At 49.6% G+C, this 13801-nt stretch overlaps 1 protein-coding gene across 3 annotated transcripts in view; it reads right to left on the bottom strand.

The window, feature by feature from the left end:
- KCNIP3 (potassium voltage-gated channel interacting protein 3) overlaps positions 1–13801 on the bottom strand; it is a 783111-nt gene that overhangs the window by 198339 nt on the left and 570971 nt on the right. The window lies entirely within an intron of this gene.

Here is a 13801-nt window from a genome sequence, read left to right as displayed (position 1 = left end):
CTTGTAAGGACTTCTCGCTTAATAGATACAGTGAGTCTTCAATTTCTATAAGTTCTTGGTTTGTGATTTCATTGTTGATAGCAGCCCGTGCCGACGTTGTCCTGGTATGAATTGCTGCCGGCCAGTAGTATATTGTTTTGTAGGATTTCATTTTGATAGCATTTCTTATCTGTGACTGGCCTGTGAAACGCTCCGATTCACAGTGCACTGCTGATGCACTTAAGAGTGCGCGGTCAGTAGTGTGTGAACTCGAGTTTCCCTACTTTATATTTCTTTGCAATATTATATAGCGCAAACTCGACAACATGGCATGAGCACAATTTACATTACAGAAGAACACATTCATTTGTGGTAGGCACGGGGAGACAAAGCGATTTGCATGGAATCACAGGATGTTGAGCTGATGCCGAGATTCGAACGTAGCTCCCCAGCTCTAAAGTTCGCAATTCTAGAACTTGTGGCGGGAGGTGTGTCTAAAAGTGTATGTTGGTGCTGGCCATCAATGAGAGAGACCTGTGCATTTTTCAAGTGGGTGGTGAAAAAATATGAGTATGTTGCTGGAGATGTGGGCCGCCGTGCCACCAATGTACTTACCGGGGGAGGGTAAACACTGATTATTCCGCAACTTTCTTTCCGCATACCATCACTCCGCATACTTTCATTACGAAAGTACCATGACTCCGCAATGCCATTATAATGCATGGCATTACATTTTATATGCTTTTACTACGCATACATTTACAACGAAATTCGTTGTAAATGCATGAATGGTAAAAATATGTTTTTTTTTAATGTTTGGATAAGTTAAGTATGGGTATAGGGGTATATGTTTTGGGGTACTGAGGTATATGTTTTGGGGTGTTTGGGTATTTTAAGGGTTCAGATATAATTTTGGGTTATGGGGTACAGGGGTAGTTTTAGGGTTTAGGGATAGGTATGGGTTTTGGGGTACAGGGGTATTTTTAGGGTTCAGGGCTAGATTTGGGTTTTGGGGTTTAGGGGTATTTTTAGGGTTCAGGGGTAGGTTTGGGTTTTGGGGTACAGGGGTATTTTAAGGGTTCAGGGCTAGGTTTGGGTTTTGGGGTAAAGGGGTATTTTTAGCGTTCAGGGCTAGGTTTGGGTTTTGGGGTACACGGGTATTTTAAGGGTTTAGATATAGTTTTGGGGTATTTTTAGGGTTCAGGGGTAGGTTTGGGTTTTGGGGTACAGGGGTATTTTAAGGGTTCAGCTAGGTTTGGGTTTTGGGGTACAGGGGTATTTTTAGGATTCAGGGCTAGGTTTGGGTATTGGGGTACAGAGGTATTTTAGGGTTCAGGAGTAGGTTTGGGTTTTGGGGTACAGGGGTATTTTTAGGGATCAGGGGTAGGTTTGGGTTTTGGGTACAGGGGTATTTTAAGGGTTCAGGGCTAGGTTTGTTTTTTGGGGTACAGGGGTATTTTAGGGTTCAGGGGTAGGTTTGGGTTTTGGGGTACAGTGGTATTTTAGGGTTCAGGGCTAGGTTTGGGTTTTGGGGTACAGGGGTATTTTTAGGGTTCAGGGGTAGGTTTGGGTTTTGAGGTACAGGGGTATGTATAGGGTTCAGGGCTAGGTTTGGGTTTTGGGGTACAGGGGTATTTTTAGGGTTTAGGGATAGGTTTGGGTTTTGGGGTACAGGGTGTATTTATAGGGTTAAGATGGGTTAGTGTTTAAGGGTGTTGGGGTATTTTAAGGAGTAAGGGTGGGTTATGATCATGGGGTGCAGGGGTATTTTAAGGGAGCAGGGTGGGATTAGCACACAATATGAGACATGGCATGAGGGGTGGAACGTACCACACGCCCCCAGTGTTTGTCACGCCCCCAGCACACGCCCCCAGCACACGCCCACAGCACAACGCAGACACGCCCACAAGGGACTACTTTGCTGGCACAGTTCTTTTACCTTTTAAATGTATATGGTGGGCGTCTATATAGCCTATGTCCTTCTGCTGCAACTGCCCTTTCCAACGCTGTATTGGGTGTTGTGATTGGTGCTGTGGTTCCTGAGATTCCCGCCTCAAAGGTTTGGGCTCTCTCTTTATATTATTAGTATGGATTGGCACAATAACATTCAAACAACTGGACAAACATTGCTAACATCTTACGACTTCCCCTTTTGAATCCACTACACAGACCTCCGTCCCTCGGTCTAGGTCCACTCTCTCCCCACAGTTCTGGTGTGCCATCTCTTGCCTCCAGACTACCACCTCCTCACTGGGAGGTTCGAGGCTCCTGCCCGCTGTTGCGGCTGCTGCCCGCTCCAACTACGACCAGACTGCCTGCAACCACCGTAACCTTTCTCAGCCGTTTTTTTTTCTTAATTTTTCCCTGTTGTGCCACTGTTATTATGCCCATCTGTGTTGTGCTCTAATTCCACCACTTTTTGTATTCTCTCGTGCCTGCCTGTTCCTTCCGCCTTTCGCCACTGCTGCCCCTGCGGCCCCTCCGCCCTGGAATTCCCCCATGGGAATTTGCTACGTTCTTCGACTGAAGAAAAATTTGAGATTCCTAGGATCAAACTTGTGCGAATGAGTGGTCGCTCCTTCTCCTACTTTGGTCCAATTTTGTGGAACTCTCTTCCCTCGTTGATGCGCAAAGAAACATTGTACTTTCATGTTCGTAAACAACTAAAAACCTGGCTGTTCAATCAATGATTTTTTAATCAATGATTTTTACCTTTATAGAGTCACTTTCTAGGTTTGCGCTGGGAAAACCATTTTGGGTAGCTGTGCGCATTATAAAAATAAATTAACATAACATACCATAACATTCAAGTTCTCTGTCTCAATCGCACTCATTTTCATGAACCGTCACTCACTTACACAGACTCACTTTCACTCAATCTCGTTCTCTTATTCTCACTAAGCCTCAAGTATTCTCCCTAACTCCATCTCAGTCTCTCATTCACAGCTATTTTCACTCGCTCATTTACACACACACACACTCTTACATGCACACATTTGAGGCATTTATTGTGTACACTGGTCTTCAGTTGGATAGACCCTTAGGAGAAGGTACACAGATTCCTCCGACCTCAATACCTGAAGCAAAAAACAAAGCTGCAATTTATGCAGGTTCCAGCTTTCAGTTTATTGCTCATTCACCTCACCCTCTCCCAACTCCTTACAGTGAGGTTCCCGAACCCACCAAGAGGGATACAAGAGACTATGAAGTGACATACTTATTATGATGTACGCAGGGCACAAGTCCTAAAAAAGAAGTGAGGGGACGCTGACGTCACGACAGGAAGTGACGTCATGAAAGGTGACTTTCACTCAGTTGCAGTTTATAGTTATCGAGCTCCGGGTAAAATAAGTGGGGGGACGCCATCCACCCAGGTGGTACCCCGACTCGAGCCCTGGATGTACGACTGGCACAACAGGGCTGACACCAAGAGCACTCGAGACTACCTTTACTGGTGACTCTGCAGACCACCACAAGTGGGAAAGCCTAGAGGTGTGCCAAGTCTCTTAGGATGCAGAAATGTATGCTTAAGGAGGTGGGCATTGTTGCAAGATGCAAATCTCTGAGACGTCACTACCACAGGCAAGACCGGGAGACCATGGGACAGCTTGAGGAAGGGGCGAGGTGGGTTGAAGCGGCGCACAGGTATGGCTTAGCCTTAGTGCCGACCTGGCCCCTTGGGTTTACCCCATTTGCCTCCCGCTGCCGGGTGCCGAAAGAAGCTTGACAAGGCCCACATCGGAAAGTGGGATTTGGGGGGCAGTCGACCACAGGGAGGTCTGGACCCCCGGTATTTTGGGAAAGTGGAGCAGTCGGACAACTGTTTGGGGTTTGGGCATTTTTTGAACTACATTTGCAGCCAAGGGGTATAAGTGCTGCCATTTTACGGGACCAGCCACCACTTTATCTTGGTGACACGGTGGCTGGTACCTGGTAGATAACATTTTATCGTATTGAAGGTAGCGTCAAATTTTAGTGACTCGTGGTGCTCCGTCGGTGTACCTTTAGTCTCCTTACTTGTGCACCACCTTAAGGGGGTGAGGGGGCAATGTAGCGTGGCGTTCACACCATACAAACAGCCACTCGTGAGGTCTCAGGTGGCTTGTAGGGCATGTTTTCACATCATCATCTGGGTGCAGCCTGGGGGAGAGCGGGGCCTTGCAGCTCCAATTTGTAGGTGAGACCGTGGGCTTGCACTGGTTGAACACACGGCTGCATGGTAGTTGATAGAGGCCTCACAGTGAGTAAAGAGGGCGGACCACACCGGAAGCGTGCGCAGCCTTAGAAAGGGTACGGAAAGGGGGGAGCACTATGAGGAGCACCAGGGCTTTGAGTGGGCCGGGTTCTGCAGTTCTAAAATGCAGGTCCTGAGATGGGCCGCTATCGGGCTCTCCATTTTTGCCATCACCCTCGGTGAAAAGAGAAAAAGAATATGCAAAATAAAATACATCTTAAGTTCTACAGCAGTGCCATCCTTCACTGCCTTTGACGTAACATCTAACCCTGGGTGGAGAACTACGCTCGCGGAGTGTGCAGAGATTTGCCTTAACGTGGAGAAGGCAAATCTCCGCACACTCCGGAGCCCCCGTCTCCACCCCCTCTATTATAAAAAGTAATTACACATTAATAAACAATAAATGTAAAACCACTTACCTGTACTGCGGCGTCCCCGGGGTGCCCTCCTCCTCTTCCTCGCCATCTTGCTAATCCTTGTGAAAACTGTGCATGCGTATTTCTCGCAAAAAATGCGCATGCGTGGGCACGCGCGCATATGCAGTTTTCACAAGGATTAGTGAGACGAAGAGGAGAAGGAGGGCAGCCCGGGGACGCAGCGGTACAGGCAAGTGGTTTTAAATTTATTTTGTATTAATGTTTAATTACTTGTTATAATATGGGGGGTAGAGGCGGGTGGTGTAGCGGAGTTCCACTGAGTTTGTTTGCAACTCCGTGAACCTCCTCTTAGCCCCGCTACGCACACTACACCCGGGGTTAGTAACGTCAAAGAGACTCATTATAGTTCTTTCACAGTCTCATCATTTCAAGACTGGAGCATTGTAAATATTATATGCCACAAAGTTATAGTTGTTGCTTATTTATCTGAACTGGGGCGGCAGAGTGGTCTAAAGAACGGTGATGGATTAAACCCAGATCTTTTGACTGGGTGTGAGTGTTTGATTGATTCAGATGCACCGTCCATCACCACCCCCTTTTGTACCGCTTTTGGCCGCCATAAGTGAGGCAGGGTATGCTCAGACGTGAGTCCCTTGCTCACTTTGCCACAGGATTCAAGCAGGCCGGGCTGAAGACGGCTGGAATGCCAGAAACCGGTCCTCGGAAGCTTGTTTCCGGTCCAGGGAAGACATGGCTTGGCGGTTCGGGCTGGACTGTTCCCATGAGGCACAGGGTCAGACTGATTTGCATATAGCCATGTCTGAACTGGGGTGGCAGAGTGGGCTAAAGAACGGTGATGGATTAAACCCAGATCTTTTGACTGGGTGCGAGTGTTTGATTGATTCAGATGCTCCGTCCATCACCACCCCCTTTTGTACCGCTTTTGGCCGCCATAAGGGTGGCAGGGTATGCTGAGACGTGAGTCCCTTGCTCACTTTGCCACTGGATTCAAGCAAGCCGGGCTGAAGACGGCTGGAATGCCAGAAACCGGTCCTCGGAAGCTTGTTTCCGGTATAGGGAAGACATGGCTTGGCGGTTTCGGGCTGGACTGTTCCCATGAGGCACAGGGTCAGACTGATTTGCATATAGCCATGTCTGAACTGGGGTGGCAGAGTGGGCTAAAGAACGGTGATGGATTAAACCCAGATCTTTTGACTGGGTGTGAGTGTTTGATTGATTCAGATGCTCCGTCAATCACCACCCCCTTTTGTACCGCTTTTGGCCACCATAAGTGTGGCAGGGTATGCTCAGTCGTGAGTCCCTTGCTCACTTTGCCACTGGATTCAAGCAAGCCGGGCTGAAGACGGCTGGAATGCCAGAAACCGGTCCTCGGAAGCTTGTTTCCGGTCCAGGGAAGACATGGCTTGGCGGTTCGGGCTGGACTGTTCCCATGAGGCACAGGGTCAGACTGATTTGCATATAGCCGTGTCTGAACTGGGGTGGCAGAGTGGGCTAAAGAACGGTGATGGATTAAACCCAGATCTTTTGACTGGGTGTGAGTGTTTGATTGATTCAGGTCCATCACCACCCCCTTTTGTACCGCTTATTTATCTTATGCAACGAACAACCATTGACAAAGTCAATAACCTTGGCTTGTTCTAGATGTAATGTTATGTGTTGTATCATATCTGGATGCAGTGACAGAAGTAGCAAAATACCAGTCAGGCGGCATACTATGCTAAGCACAGATTTTCCATTTCTGTGTTTATAAGCTATGTCTTTTATTACACCGGCCACACCCCTTTGAGACATAAATTCCCCCCCCCCCCAGTTTTTTCATCCCACTTAAAGATCGGGGAGCCCTAATAGCAGGAGCGTACACATACCTTTAGGGTGCATTGATTTAGACCTTGTGGTAGGCAGCTAGTGGTGCACCCTTTACTGGGTCAGGGATACCTGGCCTGAATAAGTATCAGCTCGGATTAGGGCCCCGGGAAGGCAGGAAGTAGGAGGACAGCTTTGAAGGGGTTTTAGTTTGAGAGGGTGTGGAAGCCTAGAGCGGGGAGTGACTGGTAAGGGTTTGACAGAGGACTTTGGGGGGACTATAAGGGGTTTGGCGTAGCAGGCTCATGCAGAAGGTGGGGTTGGCATGACTATCTAGATTAGGACAGTTTAGTTGGAGTCGAAAGGTTTAGGTTGTACCAGCACACTGGGCCTGCCTGTTATTGCTTTTCACAGGTTGATAGGGCAACTAGAGTGACAGACTAGGAGAGCTTAGTGTGGGTTAGGACCCCGATGGGAAGCGAAGGCATGGCCCCGTGCGACCAGCTGGACAGAGATGGTGAACAACAAGATCATCATCCCAAGAAGGTCTGGTGTAGCCTCAGTGCTGCCACATTCTGGATGACATAATACAACCCCCGGCAGACCGGCATATGGGATGGGTCCTCCCGCATCATTAGCTAGGTTTAAAGGGCGAGGTAAGGCCCCCAGCATCAGTTGGTTACAAATAGTTTGGTGGTGAAACATGATGTGCGCATGCAAGTGCGTGACGATGAAGTCAGGGTATTTAGAGCGAGAATGAGGTACAATTGGAGGTGCCAAGTTGTTCGCAAGGATTATCTGTGTGTGGGGGGGTACCATTAATCCATATGCCAGTATATTTTGCAGGATGTAGGTTCTCGGCACCATCAAGGCGGGAGTGGTGGAACCTTGCAGGGTGAAGGTATGACGAAGCAGCAGGCCTCGGAGCTTTGGCACCAGGTAAGATGACGTGGAGTGGGGTAGCCACTGCAAAAAATTGTATCTGTTCGAGGAGGCGAAGGAGCCTCCTGGGAGTGGACTGACCCACCTTAACAGTACTAGCAGGGAGGCCTGCCTATGCCGGTGAAGGCGAAGGAGCCTCATGTGAGTGGGTAGGCCTGCCAGAGCAGTATGATTGAGAAGGCCTGCCTAAGCTGGTGTCAGTATGAGCGGGGAAGTTTACTCCAGGGAGGCCTGCCTAAGCTGGCGTTGGTATGAGCGGGGAGGCCAGTCTCAGGGAAGGTCACTTTGGGAGACATGAGGCTTGGTTTGGAAGAGCACAACATACAGACAATCACTTCACTGGGGGGGGGGCATGGGAAGTAACATCAAGGTAAGTGAAGTTAGCTTCAGAACAATATGAGTACCCCATTCATGTTGCAGACAGGAGTGCAAGTTCAGAGAATTGGGGTGGGACACAGGGGACCAGGCGGTGGAGCCAGGGAAGATAGGCAAATGAGAGTAGGAAGTTACTACAATTTATGGGACATTCAAAGCCATTAGGGGCTCACTGCCTGTTACTATTAAGGAGAAGAGAAGAAAAAGAGTGAGAGGAGACACAAACTATTCAAGAAGCAGTAAAAAGAGGAATAATTCGAGCTGTACAAATGGCTGAAGGAGCCGGCGGTTATAGAGACTGTGCAGCAACATTTTGTCTATGCTAGAGTGTACTGTAAAGTTCTCGGAAAGGCCAGATGCACTAATTTCACAGATGGACGTGATGGGAAAGCCCAAATAAATGAAGGAGGTTAAGCTTGGGCATGGTAGGATGACAAACTCAGGGCTCGGATGGCCTATTGTCCAGTGGCACGTTTGGGCGACATTGACTGTGGGCATAGTACTATTATATGGGACCAGCTAAGTTAGGTAAAACTATTTTACAACTTGAGGTATGCCACTCGTACACTAGTCATTCCAGGGGCGCCCCAACCTGGGAGGGGTAGAGGTGTTCGGCAAAAGAGATAGTGGTAAACTTGGAGTTTGTTGGAATTGTGATGAAGGGCTCTACATGAGGGTAGCATTATAAAGTTTGACATGAACGTTACAAATGTGGTCCAGCATTGTGGGCCACTTGTACATCAAATGGGACGGGAAGACACTAGAGGTCCAGCAATCACAAGGCGCTTTTGGGTTGTTATTGTTGCTTGTACTTCATCAGCTGGTATGAAAAATGGGGATGAGAGGGAGGGGGCCCCTCCCCCATTGGAACTAGGCTACCAATAGGGGATAAGTGTCCTGATATACTGCTTATACATTTTAGTTGGAAACGAGTCAATGCTTCACATGGGTTAGTCAGAGTAAACTCCATGAAGGAGGTCCTGTGGGAGATTCAGGAGGTATGGGCTGGTTGCCATGTTTTGTGGATGGAGTTTGTGCCATGATGGGTTGGGTGTGGGACTGTCAAGCCTGCAGCCATAGTTAGGGCTAGTAGTAAGTGGTTCTAGGGAATGATCCCCTCATTTATTTTTTTTTGCAAGGACATCGTCCTGAGCAGAGTTGAGCATTCGGATCTTCATTATGAGGATGTGGTTTTTTCGAGGAGATAGGGTATGGTTGTCCGCAATTAGCACTGAACTCTACATGATGCAACTAAAGCTGGTATTGGTGGAGGTACTTAACAACTGTTAGTTTGAAACTCTTTACCTAGGGGATGGGGGCAGAAAAAAGGGTGCACTAGTGGGCCCTCTTTTTCTGGGTGGCGTTTGGCAGAGAAGTTGACCTTGGTTTACCAAAGTTTATTGTTCTCAGCGGCAAATCAGGCTGAAAGGGAATGGGTAGGCAAGTTCACGCCTGGACAAGCCAGGAAGTTTAAGGTCCTGTAGGACTTGATACAGAGACTACAGATGGTTCAGAATGCTGCGGTAAGGCTGATATAGAAGGGTCCCTTTCCGGCAGCATATATCCCCCACAGGAGGCACCTACATTGGCTCCCAGTGGCTAAGAGAATTGAATTTAAGGTGTTGACCTTTGCTTTCCGAGCTATGAGTGACAGGGGCCCAGGTTACGTCAAGCGCCAGCTCAGCCCATATTGACAGGAATGGATGCTTAGATCCAATTAAACACAACTGCTCTGCGTCCCACAATATACTAAGGCCCGACAAGGGGGTAGGTGCAATTCGGTTAGGACCACAAGACTGTGGAACTCTATGCCACCATACTGGAGCCCACCCCTCACCCCATGGGGGTGATGGCGGCATACAACACAGCCTGTAACGCGGCAGTGGGCGGGCGTGCAGCGAGGCTCCGCTGCCCGCACCCTCTCCCCCAGTCACCAGAACATTATGCCCCCCCTACCTACCACAGCCGATGCTCCCAGTGGTGGCTCTTCCTCACAAGCCCCCACCGCAGCATCACACCGACCCTTCAGTCTCCGGAGCACGCAAGCCATCCAGGCCTGTGCCTGCTGCACACGCCTGGCCATGACCGCTCCTCCCGGCCCACATTGTCACGCACAGGGATACCCAATGATGTTACGCAGGCGGTTGCTGGGGGGATGTTGGGTGGCCCTTCCTGGTTAAATGGAGGCCATGGGTCCATGGCGCTCGATGTCTCCTGAGAGGAAGCCAGGCTTCCGGCGACGATGTAGGAAGTGGCATGCTTCACATCATGGCTTACAGAATGCGCGGGGTGGGCTTGTCAGAAAGGCGATCCACGCTGGGTGGGGACTGGTTGCGAAGTTCTATAACGGAGGGTACAGAGGTTAGTATCAGGGACTTGTTGCATTGCATTTTCTCTGAAGGCGAGGGGTCAATTGAGCCAAGTGCGGGATGGAAGGCACGGTCTAAGACAGCGAACACAGGGTTGGACAGTGCCCATGGTACATGGGGAGAAAGTACTACAGGTACGGGCGGCTTACGCGTCGGCATGGACGGGGTATTTTTGCGGTACTGTAGGGGGTGGGGTTTTTAGGTGGGGGAATAAGGGGACACTGAAGGCCCAAGGCATGAGTGCAGGGGTGCAGGTGGAGGCTCGGGGGGGCCATGGTTTGGACAAGTGCGAATGGTATGACATGGGCGGGTAATGTGGGGGTTGTGCGGGGATGGCCGAGGAGGTGGGGAACAGGAAGACTGAACACTGTGGTAGAGTTATAGAGATGCTGATAAATTCTTATGGTCTTAAGGGTTTTTTCGTTGAACTGGGTGTATGGTAAGGCAAGCCCTGAAGGCGTGAGTTTATGGTTCAGGTGGAGCTGCAGACAAAGGGGGTTGTGGTGAGGGACAGGTTATGTAGCGCCGGGCATTTGGGGTTGCCAAAATGGGGCGCAGGTATTTCGAGCAGAGCAGGGTCGGTACGGCACGGCACAGATGTGAAAGAGGTGGGCCTCGACGTTGGGCAGTTGGGGTGGGGGTGTAGTGGCATTGTTTGTCCTGGTTCGTTCGGGGACAGGGGGAGTGTCAAAATAGCGAAGGTATGAGAGTGAAGGCCTTTGGATGGGGGGACGTTGTTTTCCGAAGGGGGTAGGTAATTTCTACTGGTCATTATTAGCCTAGTGCGAAGGCAGGGTTTTTGTGGTGGGGCTATCTTACAGAGACGTATGGTTCTTGTGTACTGGGGGCAGTATTGACTGTGTTTTAAAGGAGCCCTGGGGCAAATGGGGGCTTCAGACTGTGGACGAGGGGAGTACAGTACGGTGTTTTTGTGGCGACGTAGGTACTGGGTATGGGCCTTTTATGATGGGTTGAGGACGACTGCCGTATGAGGGCTGTGGGAACAGGATGCATTTCTTGCCGGACAAACTTTTTTTTTCTATCATAGGACCTGGGAGAAGAGCGGGAGCCAGGGCAGTCGCCTGGATGGGGTGGCCATCCCCCCGGCATTTGGACAGCTCAGGAGGCACACTAGCAGGTGTACAGACGTCACTAGGCAGGGACCACATCGGGTTGTGAGATGGTGGGGGAAGGAGTCGGATGAAATTTGGGGGGGGTGTGTTGCCAGTACGGCTGACATTGTTTCGCAAGAAATATGAGATTGCCCCGGTCTGGGAGTAACAGTTTTCTGGGATATGTCCGGTCTGGCGTTATCCTATGATGCCTGCATGGGGATATGGTTCCAGTAAATGGAGCATGGGGCAGCCTGGTCACGTGCAGGAATTGTGCTTTGCAGAAGAAGGGATTGGGGGGTTATGGAATTGGTTGGCCAGGTCATGGCACACTGGTGATGAGACTGTTTTCAAGGTGAAAGGGGGGGGTCTTTTTTATGGGGGTCACCTGTCATGGCCAAGGTCTGGTCGGGGCTGTTCCTCACTTACATTGGGACGCAGGTGGTGGATGGTCCTCCACGGGGGGGCACCTCTCATAGATGAAGATTGGCCCGAGAATGTTCTGTGTTTACAGAGATGCAGGTCCATGTGGGGAATGGTTGTTCACTGCGTTGGAGGGCACCCTTTTCATAGACAAGGAGTGGTCAAAAATGTTATTGTTTACAAGGGACGCAGGTCTAAGAGGTGGATGGTCGTTCACCACGAAGGGGGGCACCTTGTGTGAACAATGGATTGGCCCGAAAAGGTTGCTGGTTTGCTGGGGACACAGGTCAGGGTGGCGTATGGGCGTCCACTGCGTTGGGGCACCTTTTTGCGGACAGCGATTGGCCAGCAGATTTAATTGCTTCTACGAGACACAGGTACAGGTGGAAGACTGCCATTCGCCGCAAGGGGGGACAATTTCTTCTTGGTTGAAGATTGGGCCCGGAAAATGTTGCATGTACATAGGGCCCAGGTCCAGGTGGTGACTGGTTGTTCACTGCAAAGGAGGCTCCTTTTTTGCGGATGGGGAAGGGCCCAAAAAGGTTACTGGTTCCATGGGATGTAGGTCCAGGTGGTGGATGGTCATTCACCGCGAGAGGGGGCACCTTTTTTCGGTCAAATGACTGGCCCGGACATGTTGCTTGTTTCTACGGGACACTGGTCTAGGTGGTTGAAGGTCGTTCACTGCGTGGGGGGGCACCGTTTACGGCAAGGAGTGGCCTCACGAAATATTATTTGTTTACACGGGACTCAGGTCCTGGCGGGGTGCTAGACAATCACTGCTTGGTGAGCATCTTTCGTGGTTAGGGGTTACGGTAAAATTCCTGAGTTGCAAGGGACGCAAGTTGCGGTGGATGGTCATTCACCGAGTGCTGCAGAGTGATGAAGTTTTAGGCGCACAGGACTGAAGGGCACGTGGTCCCGCTTAGGATGGGCACCTTTCGCAATTAACCTTTGTCCCAAGAGTAGTACTTTTTCAGCAGGACACAGGGGGAGGTGGTGGATTGGTCGCCCACTAGGGGACAGCGGGGTCAGCTGGCGGGAGGCAAGAGGTTCCCAGGACGGTGGAGGGGGGGGTGGGGGGGGGGGAGGTAACTGCCCTACAGGGGTTCCCTGGTTGGCGGTACTTTGGAGGGGTGGTGAGTCACATACGGGCGGATCCACCCTTCGGGGGGGGGGGAGAACGGTGCACAGGTGACTGATAGTGGGACGCAGGAGGCAATGAAGTCAAAGTCAACAGCGGATGCTAGGAGGGCAAGTGAAGGTGATAATGGGGAAAGGAAGGAGGTTACCGAGTGAATGAGGAAGAGTCAAACAGGTGAGATGGTTTTGAGAAGGCCGAATGGAAAATGTGTGGATATGGGATTGGAACGTATATTTCTTTCTTTTATGAACTGTTATTAAGTTATACAAAACCAGCCTTAATCAACTGATTACGCATTGGCACTGGACTTATTTGCGACTGAGTATGCATTTTAACCTCAAACTGAGAAGCTAACAACACCTACCCTTCAATAATACTTACCTTTTCATCACACGACTACGAGGGGAACGGAAAGCTCAACTCCTAGCAACTGTGCAAAACAGGTGTGTGGTGGTAGTGTTTCTCAAAAATTGAGAAAACGTCCGCACATGTGAATGATACAATACTCTAAACACGTATACGTGTAATATTACTTTCAAACAGTTTCTAGTGTGAGGTGCACTGCTATCCTGTCAAACACACACCACCAGGAGTGTTGAATTAGCAAAAAAATGAATTTTTACTAATGTTAAGTAACAAGAGAAAAAACAGGCATTGATCATGCACCCTCACAGGATATGTAATGATCCAAATACTATTCACAATTTTATAAAATACAATTCATTGATAGGAAAAGGATTTCCAAAATACGGATCCAGAGCCAAACGTTAGACTTCAAATCTTTTATTTTATATTCATAAAAATTATTTCCAGCTTGTCCTGCCGACACGTGTTTCGTCTCTATGGAGACTTTTTCAAGGCCAAAAAGACAGAAATGGTGCACTGGTGTTAAGCATCGCGGTCTTGTTATACGGAGAAGTGGAAAACTCCAAGTTCTACAATCACATCAGAAAGATCAATCTTAAGGACAACGTATAGTGAGTCCACACTTTTCACGATCCAAGTCGCCGGTGTATAATCAT

This window comes from Lissotriton vulgaris, chromosome 11 (assembly GCF_964263255.1).
Source record: "Lissotriton vulgaris chromosome 11, aLisVul1.2, whole genome shotgun sequence".
NCBI lineage: Eukaryota > Metazoa > Chordata > Amphibia > Caudata > Salamandridae > Lissotriton > Lissotriton vulgaris.
Note: the sequence above shows the minus strand (reverse complement) of the source record. Positions and strands in the feature narration are given on the sequence as shown.